Genomic DNA, 10,035 nt, shown 5'->3' on the forward strand with positions numbered 1-10,035 from the left:
TTATACTAATATTGAGGAACTTAAGTTTAATGACTGACAAAAACCTGCAGATTAACCTTAAGGAAAATTAAAATATGCCATTTTTAGTAAAACATAAAAAGCAATTTACTTATAAGAACCATAAAGCCCACCAGCAAAAACAAAACGAAAAAAAAATGATAAAAATATTGTTGTAAGCTATACTTTTAATATTTCAACTTGGATATTTCTTTGCAATATATTGAAAGTTTTGTACAATCTAGAGATTTTTTTGCGGTACGTAAAACACGGGTATAAAATACAAATTAGAAAATCAGTAAAGTAATCAATGTATTAATGAATGATAACTTAGGTATTTCAGCGCCATTTAGATAGTGAGAGTAATTGAATTTGTGTTTCAGTTTGTGTTAGTCGGTAGCAGTTAATGAATTTGTAATTTAACTTTTACCAGTAACTTTACTTGTGAATGTTATTGGAACACCTATATTTAAAGTCAGGCCTATAAGTGAACATAGCTAAAAACAAAATTTATTCACTTTTTGAAGGAATAAATTAAATTTTTATCATTACATAAACTGGATTTAGCATTATTTTCACCATTTTATCTAAAATAGCCCACCCACTGACAAAATATGTATCAACATTAGTGTCAAAAGTGGGATTATTTTTATTAAAATAAAGTGTTTCATTCTCACATAAAAACAGCTTACCACCTCTCTTATAAGAGCTGTATGACCAAAGCTGTGGAGGTCTAATACCTGATAAATGCCAGATAATATATGACTTGTTCATAAAATATCAAAATACCTTTACCAGTGGACCTCATGACTTAAGTCAAATAAATGAAATATCTCATAATACAGGGTGTTCGGGAAGTCACTGTGCAGTTTTGTAATAATATTTTATTATATTTCAGATTTTGATCCCATATGGTTTTAACAACTGAAGAACGTGTATGGCTCGTCGAACACGTATTCCGAGAAGGTGGTAGATACACAGATGTGGTGCGACAGCGATTTGCTGAAAAATTCCCAGATACACCTGTTCCACATTGCAATGCAGTTCGTAACCTTGTTGATAAGTTTCGGGAAACAGGATCAGTGGATAATGTCAAACGCTGTGGAAGGCCAGCAAAGTTATCGGAGGAGAAATTGTTGGATATTTCTGACAGTGTGATACAGAGTCCGTCAAAATCATTACAAAAGTTAGCTCAGCAGCATGATATTGGTCTTGGAGATGCTCATAAGGCCGTCAAAAAGAAAATAAAACTCTTCTCATACAAAATAATGGCGGTACAAGAACTTGAAGCAACTAATAATGAAAAACGAATACGCTATTGCAGATGGTTTAAACAGATTTATCGAAGAGAATACAGCTAATGTGTTGGATGTGACCTTTTTCACCGAAGAAGCATGGTTCCATCTCTCGGGTTACGTTAATTCACAAAATTCAAGATTGTGGTCATCCGATAATTCTCACAGTTTGCACGAAACACCTCTACATGATTTCAAGGTTGGTGTGTGAGTTACGATTTTCAGACGTCGAATTGTTGGCCATATATTCTTTATGAACACAATAAACAGCGAGCGCTATTGTTCGAAGATTCTTCACACCATTATCGGTCAGATGACAAGTGATGAAATCAATTACTCATAGTTTCAACAAGATGGTGCTACTGCCCACACATCTCACAGATCTATGCGATTATTAAAGGAATGTTTTGGAGACTGTATTATTCCCAAATAGCTCGTTCTTCATAAAAATGACTTAAAAAATCAAAAAAAGGTTTATAGACTAATGACTACAGAAAAAAGTACTCAATAAACTGAAGAAAGAATTGACCATTACCTATATTAGCATATCCAGCTTTTGAGGATCACTTTTAGATTCAGGTGTTAGTTTTCCAGTAGCAGCATTTTTATCACAAGTTTAACATAGAATATTGAATAATATTCTGTACTATAACAGGTCAGTAAGTGCTGAAGAAAAGAGACTTGTATTCTATGAAAAGAAATGTTATACGATATTCAAGTCATTTCCATTATTATCCATATGTACAATAGCTTACACTTCAGACATATACTGTAGCATTGAATTGGCTAGTGAATTTTGGCAATCCAGCAAGCCAGATAGCAAGATTGCTCTTAGAATTTTAGGATTACAAATTTAACATTATGTATTACGCTAATGGAAGCGTGGAAACTTTTGAAGCATTATCCCAAAGACAAAGCATTAATAAAGAATATGAACAATGTGAAAGGAAGGGAGCAAAAGATAATAAAGAAAACCAACCTAAAGTACAATAGAGTATATTCTAAGATGGGACATTCATAAGTGATGATGAAAGTTTAATATAGTCCAACGCTCAACTAAAATATATGAAGTTAAACCCCATTATTCAGTGGATCAGTAATAGTGCAGTGAAACCCTTGAATTCCAAAGTTACACTGAAAACAAAGATGCACTTGGCACATTGGGATTCTTTATACTTACAAGAGAATTAGTTATGGTGGAAATGGAAAGATTTCAGTGAACATAAAAAAGGCCTGCAGTTGGTATTTCTGTAGTCTTTACATTCCAAGTCACTCTATCATCAACACAACCTTCCAATGACTGGCCAATTAGACCTTAAGAAAATAATGGAAGCAGGGTCAGAGAGTGCTTCTATTGGATTGTACGTTCGGGATCTCTACAGAATGCATGTAAAACTGTAAAAAATAAAAATAAGGTCCACAGAACAAAAACATGGATAGCTACAAAAGTATTGTATCGTGACATCACTTAAAAAGTTACTGCTCTTGCGCGTGATCCTCTACTACAAAGTAACAATGAAAATAAATACATTGTGGTTGTCATGAAACTCTATCACGAAATGGTGAAAAGTAAATGCTTTTCAAAACCAGGAGACGGAAATTCGTGTCAACTGTTTGCATTAAAATACTAGTAAAATAACTTCTCGTTCATCTGACGACATCAGGCTGGAGAGTTACATGTAGTTCTACATGTTTTAAAATAAATTAGGAACCACCATAATATGTGTGACCAGGGTCTTCCTCTGTTACTTATGAATTATTATTGGACCTTTTGGAGGATAGTCAGTCAGCAGAGATTAAAGAGTGCCACTAATGTTATACACGACCTTACCTGTGACATAGTTACACCATCTAGTCATAAAAAGAAAAGTTGCCATGATGTTATCGCTGATAAAACTGGATTTCATCGAGATCGTATGATATGATTGTACAATGCATGTCATGAAAATATTGAACTCCGAGATTAAGCAGATGTTGGCCATGGGTTGTATTGAAAAGAATTAATAATGAAATTTACAGAATATAGAGGAGTATCGTGGTGTACGACAAAGACCGTGGATACATATCTGCAAGAGATCAGTCAACTGGGAGTATTTAGAGAAAAATTACCAGTGAAAAATTAACTTGTTGAAGATTGTTTGTTTGTTTTGAATATCGCGCAAAGCTACATGAGGGCTATCTGCGCTAGCCATCCCTAATTTAACAGTGTAAGACTAGAGGGAAGGCAGATAATCATCACCATCTACTGCCAACTTTTGGGCCACTCTTTTATCAAAGAATAGTGTTATTGACTGTTACGTTATAATGCCGCCACTACTGAATAAGGGTGAGCATGTTTGGGAGGACTGGAATTCGAACCCGCGAACTTTATATTGCAAATCAAGCATGTAAAACCCAGGAAATGGACAATTTTGCAAGCAATATTTTAATATCTTAATTTAAATATTTGTTTGTTTTTGCAATATCTGTATTTAGAATTTCATGAAATTTAAAGCCTCTGCATAATCTGCGAATTTCGTGCAATACATATAAACAAGAGTGAAAATGTAACTAATTGTGAATCAATGAAATATTCAGTATGCTGTTCATTGAGTTAGTTTATACCAGCCAGGCATCGTAATTCAGTGACACAATGAGATTTAGTGTATCTTTGATTGAAATTCTGCGATATTTGTTTGTAAATTCGAGTATAATGGTTTTCAAAGTTCTACTGAACATTATTTAAATGGTGAGGTTAGGCCTACAAGTAAATATAACCTGTAAGAAATGTTAATTACTTATTTAAGAAATAATTTAATTTTTTTTCGTTACCTGGAATGGACTTGGTATTATTTTCACTAAATAATCCAAAAGAGCTCATCCAACAACAGAACACATTAGTACAAAAGAGCTCCCATAATTTTCTTTAAAAATTGTTTTGTGTTTTCAATTTTGCGTAACGCTACGCAAAGGCTATCTGCACTAGCCGTCCCTAATTTAGCAGTGTAAGAGCAAAGAGAAGGCAGCTAGTTATCACCACCCACCTCCAGCTCTTGGGCTACTCTTTTACTAACAAATAGTGGGATTGACCGTACTATTATAGCGCCCCCACTGCTGAAAGGGCGAGCATGTTTTTTTGCGACGGGGATTCGAACCCGCGACCGTCAGATTACGAGTCAAACGCATTAACCCACCTGGCATTTTTTAAAAAAACATGAAAGCTAAGGAAGTAGAAAAGGCACGAAATGCTTGCACATCACAACAATATGTCCAGTCTTCTTCTTAAGTTTCAATTGAAACGAGTATTGAGAATTTAGATTTTTTTGCTCAACAAATCATTTTATGCAAATGTCCTGCATTTTTACTCAACTGCTCACATGGAAATCTGTAAACCTGAAAATGTCACTTAAGTTCTTAGAAATTTCAGCTTCTGTAATAGTGTGGTAGTTTCAAATGGAAACTGATTTCTAATAAGTACCAGATAATTCAATTCGCTAATAACAACTGATTCATTCAGTAATCTGTGTTTCACAAATTGATTGAGTTTTCTCATTTTCTGTAAAATAATGAGAGCAGACAAGATTAACAAAATCACTACAATATTTGTCATGACACAACCAAAACTTCAGTCGCTTCTACTAGATTGTGATTATTTTACACAGCTTTTCCCCTAGGGAAACACTTTTGTCAAAATAAACACGCTGATCTTCAGATAGGACTATATTTGAATGTTGTAGCGTCCCAGGTAGAAACGGAACTGAAAAGGCGCCTCTGCATTCGACTGAAGTTCAGTTTTAGCATCCACTTAACAGCATCACCTGGTGATTTGTATTCTTTCATAGCAATGCTTTTTTCTGCAAGCAAAGGATGTAACAGTTGTTAATCTTTGAAACCCAGATGTTATATGCTACTGCAATATTTTTTAAGCAGAATAAACATTATGTACTTTAAAGAACAAAAAAAGCAAATTAAACTAGAACAAGGTGCTTTCAACGACGTGTTTACATTATAACTGTATAAAAATTAAATAAACGAAAACTTAATATTCAAACAAAAACAACAACAGCACATAATATGCTTCCATACCGCAACACTTGTAATCAATTCAAATTGGTTTATTGAACTTACCGTTTTATCTTGAATGTCCTATCATAATATTTTAAACCTCTCTCCCCTTCTTCAATGGCTCAGCTGTAAGTTTGATAGTCTAAACTAAGATTCGAGGTTTTATTTCGATGAGGCATAGCCCAGATAACCTATTGTAAAGTTTTGGGTTAACATGAAAATAAACAAGTGTTTTTTTTTTATCTAGATAGTCCTTAATAAAAAACAACAACATAACTCTAACATGTTATTTTTATTCTAACTCAAGAGTTCTATTTTTGCATGAGCACACACCTTATAAACCGGCATGTACTTTGTGCTCAATAACAAAACAGAAACATACTAATTTATTTTATCCTGAAATTCCATAAATAGAACTACCTATATGTGTATTAAATTATTCATATTGTATGGAAAATTACTTCAAAGAGTTTCTTATTCCTTTCGTCACTGCACGTACCACATTATTCTATGGTTTGCGTTATGAGCTGTTTTTTTTTCTTGTACCTCCGTGTGTGGGAATGGGGAAAACTAAAACTGTCATTGCCTTTATAAGTCTATCTAAACCAGAAACGGCTAATATTACTCTCTATCTTTTTTCCTTTTTTTTTTTTTACACTGAGGCCTGGAGTGACATTTCTGACTCTCATATTTCTGGTTAAAGTATCCTATTAACCATTCGGGCTGGCTATATGTGTTTACCAGACACATGAAGCTCATACCCATAACAGTTGAACAAAAATCAACATTATTTTTAGATGATTAAGTAAATAACTTGCCACACAGCACAGTGACAATAGATCGAAAATTTATTTTATTAAAGTAGTCTATAAAATTATAAAAAACAAAACAATTCAACTGTGAGCTAGGACTTTATTTTATTATATAACTTTTCAAACATTTTTGTTTATTTGTTTGTTATTTTTTTATACTAAAGCCACAACGGGCTATTTGCTGAGCCCACCTAGGGGAATCGAACCCTCATTTCAGGGTTGGAAATCCGTGAACATACCGCTGTATTAGCGGGGGATTTGTGCGTTTGTACGTTACATACATAATATACCGTACATTTATTAAGGTATTTGTAGTTTTAAGCACAAAGCTTATCTCAAGTATCAGAACCCCTTTGCAGCATTTCAATTTATAAATTCCCAGACTCGCCACTGGGAGGAGGCTAAAATCTTATGGCCCGGCATGGCCAGGTGGGTTTAGGCGTTCGACTCGTAATCTGAGAGTCACACCAAAAATTCTCGCACTTTCAGCCGTGGGGACGTTATAATGTGACGGTCAATCCTACACTATTCATTGGTTAAAGAGTAGCCCTAGAGTTGGCAATGGATGGTGATGACTAGCTGCCTTCCCTCTAGTCTTACACTGCTAAATTAGGAAAGGCTAGCGCAGATAGCCCTCGAATAGCTTTGCTCGAAATTCAAACAAACAAACAATCCTAATATTTTTTTTACTTTTGTAGGCCTATCTGTATCTTAATCAAACTGTTTAGATTTATAAGATCTTAATTTTTCTCATCATATTTAGTTTTAAAGTCCTTTTTTAATGATCCTTTTTTAATTTAGAAGTTTATTTTATATTTAAGGTAATTATTGTAAAGTGCTTAAGTCTATAAGTACAATTTCCTAGTCAGTAAAAGATGACAAATGGTGTGCAGTGAACATGAGATAGCTGGTTCTTTTGAAAGCAGGATAATATAAAACTTTTTAAATTCTTCTATGCTACCAAAGGTGAATTTGCAGAGTTATTCCATAGTTAGCGAATAAATGATAAGTTAAGTGATTATTTTCAGTCTATAAACTTTTGTGCAAAGCAATACTTTTATATATTTGAGCGTGCTTGGACCCTTTGATCGCTTGAATTAGTAATTTGAAGTGGGGTCATAAGATCAAGGGCACAAAGAGCGAAAACCTGAAAAGTAAGATAGAAGTAAGTGAATACACGTTGCTATATAAAGTTGTTCTGAAAAGGATTCATGAAAATGTTGAAAACTACTTCCATGTAAACTTGTTGTTATCTAACAGTTATTAAGATACTGTTTGCAATTTTCTACAATAAGTTGTTTGCGCTCTGACCACAGCGCGATATTGAATCCCAGATTTTAGCACTGTAATTCCTTAAACTTACTGTTGGCCAACTAAGAGACTTGATATTTGCTAATATTATTTATATGATTTTAGACTACAATAACATTTACAATAATTAATATCACAATATTATTTATTGAAGAAATATCTTGCTTTGATTCTTAACGAAAATATTTATTTGTGCTGAGAACCTCGAATCTTAGCGTTATAAGCTTCAAACAACACATTGTTTTTATATATATATTAACATTGCAATTCAAATACATCTATTCACAGGGATGAAATCAAAAGGTTGTTATGGAATAAACTATCCCTCGTTTTTGCCTTTTCACACGTATTTAGCACAATTTCTTTTTGTTACTCCAAATTGAAGTTCACAAACCCCTTACCAAAAAAAAAAAGAAAAATTTGCACTCCTAACTTCGGAGTCTTATTGGTGCATCATAAAAATGACTGTAAACTCACACGATTCGATTAAAGTATACAAGGAGCTAGGTGTTGACTAGCTGCGCTGCTTTCCCTCTAGACAAAATTGGATACGACTAGCGAAGATAGCCTCTGATTAGCTGCGCTTGAAAATCAGCAGACGACAAACAATATCTTATTTGTGTTTTACGCTTAACTGCATAATTATAATGTTACAGTTATACTAACATTAATCTTACTCGAGCAAACTTGTTTTATTGTATACATGTTTTCCTCTCTTAAAACATAAGTTTTATTTCACTTCACAAATTGCATGAACATTTTTCCCAATGTTTCTTGGCTGAACTTCATTAAAAACGAACAGCAAGCTGCTCGTTCTCAGATTTAATTGATTACATGGGGATACTGGTGGGTGATGGTGACGCAGACAGATTCAAGCGTTCTTAAAATAATAGTTTTAATATCAAAGCTATCCATGCGAAAGTTGAAGGTTTTTACCAATTTTTTTTATCACATTATTTTCTAATCATTTAAGTTAGATAAGAAATGCAGTTACTGTAATAAATTTTAATTAAATCAAAATAGAATACCGATAAATAAGAAGTTAGTATCTCAACCGATACCTTTGGATTTGAGCAACTAAAATGTGCAAACCACTAGCCTACCACTAAATGAAAAAAAGACATTTTTGTGAATGATGTGAGATCACATAACATTAAATTGGGGTTTAGAATGTAACTGTTGTTTAATCTAATATATTTATATATATGCATTAACAGAATGACAAATTCTTCTTATTAAATACTCACTCTCTGGTAGCGAATGACAGTTCTAATATAAATGCGTATAAGCCCGGCATGATCAACAGGTAGTTGTAATAAACTATGAAAAGTGAAAAGAAATGTCACAGCGCCTCGTAAATTGTTGTTTGTTATTAAGTACAAATCTACACAAATGGCTATCTGGACTCTATCCACCACTGGTATTGAAACCTGATACTGAGCAGTATAAGTCCGCAGACATACTGCTGTGCCACTAGGAGACAACGCCACGTAAAACCAAATTTTACTGTGATCGTAAGATATTTGCAAGAAAAAGAAACAAAGACGATGTTACAACGCTAAAATCAGGGGTTCGATTCTCCTCAGTGGACTCAGCAGGTAGCCCAATGTGGCTTTGCTATAAGAAAACACACGCACAAAGACTATGTAACTTGAAGTCATATTACATGTCAACATGCGAATTGTTTACACGTTGAGCTCTTAGCATTTTTACTTTCTTAAAAGAATAACTCGCCAACCTTTATAATATATAGTTTAACACATAAAACAAAAACAAACTTATACCAAACGATAATAATAAAGCTGAGAGTAGCTAGTTTCTAAAGTGCCAGAAATCTGTGGATCTCTGATTCGATTTCCATTGCCGCAAAATCACGTTTTGCATTTTGGAGTTGTAGGTGCAATGTACAAATGATAGCTAAATCCTAAGATACTATCAAATTAACAAACAGTTGGCCGTCGGTGGTATTAATTAGCTGTCTTCTCTCATGATTGGGGACAGCTAGCGAATATTTCTTTTTAGTAGCTTTGCGTGGACGTTTGAAACAAAGAAAATAGCCCTCCATTGTCTGAGTAATCCATTCGCATATACTTTCAGTATTTCTGCTGAATTTGTAGTGATAATTACTTGGTGCAATAACAGAATTTTAAATAAGGCAAAAGTATCAATGTTACGAAGTTTATGGTTTGTTATGTGAATTTAAATTTATTAAAACAAATTTACTCTAAATTTTAAGGCATTATATTCAGAACTCCATTTAACTTATCAAAAATAGGCTTTACCTAGTTCACAATCTCTAGGTTTTCATACTTCTGATAGTATATGATGTGTGAGTTTTTTTTATATTATTTCTCATGGGCTTAATGTGTAAAAATAAATGCATATACTAGTGTATCTCATTTTCGTTGTATTTGTTACATACATGTGTGTTAAAAAAAAACCACACTAAATTTATGTCGTGTTACAAGTTTACAAGAACATTAGCCAAAACATAGATCTTCACATATTTAAAACTATTTAATATTATGTTCTCTTGAAGGTTAAAGGACGAAGTACAAGTGCATAACAAATCATGC

This window comes from Tachypleus tridentatus, chromosome 1 (assembly GCF_004210375.1).
Source record: "Tachypleus tridentatus isolate NWPU-2018 chromosome 1, ASM421037v1, whole genome shotgun sequence".
NCBI classification, from domain to species: Eukaryota; Metazoa; Arthropoda; class Merostomata; order Xiphosura; family Limulidae; genus Tachypleus; species Tachypleus tridentatus.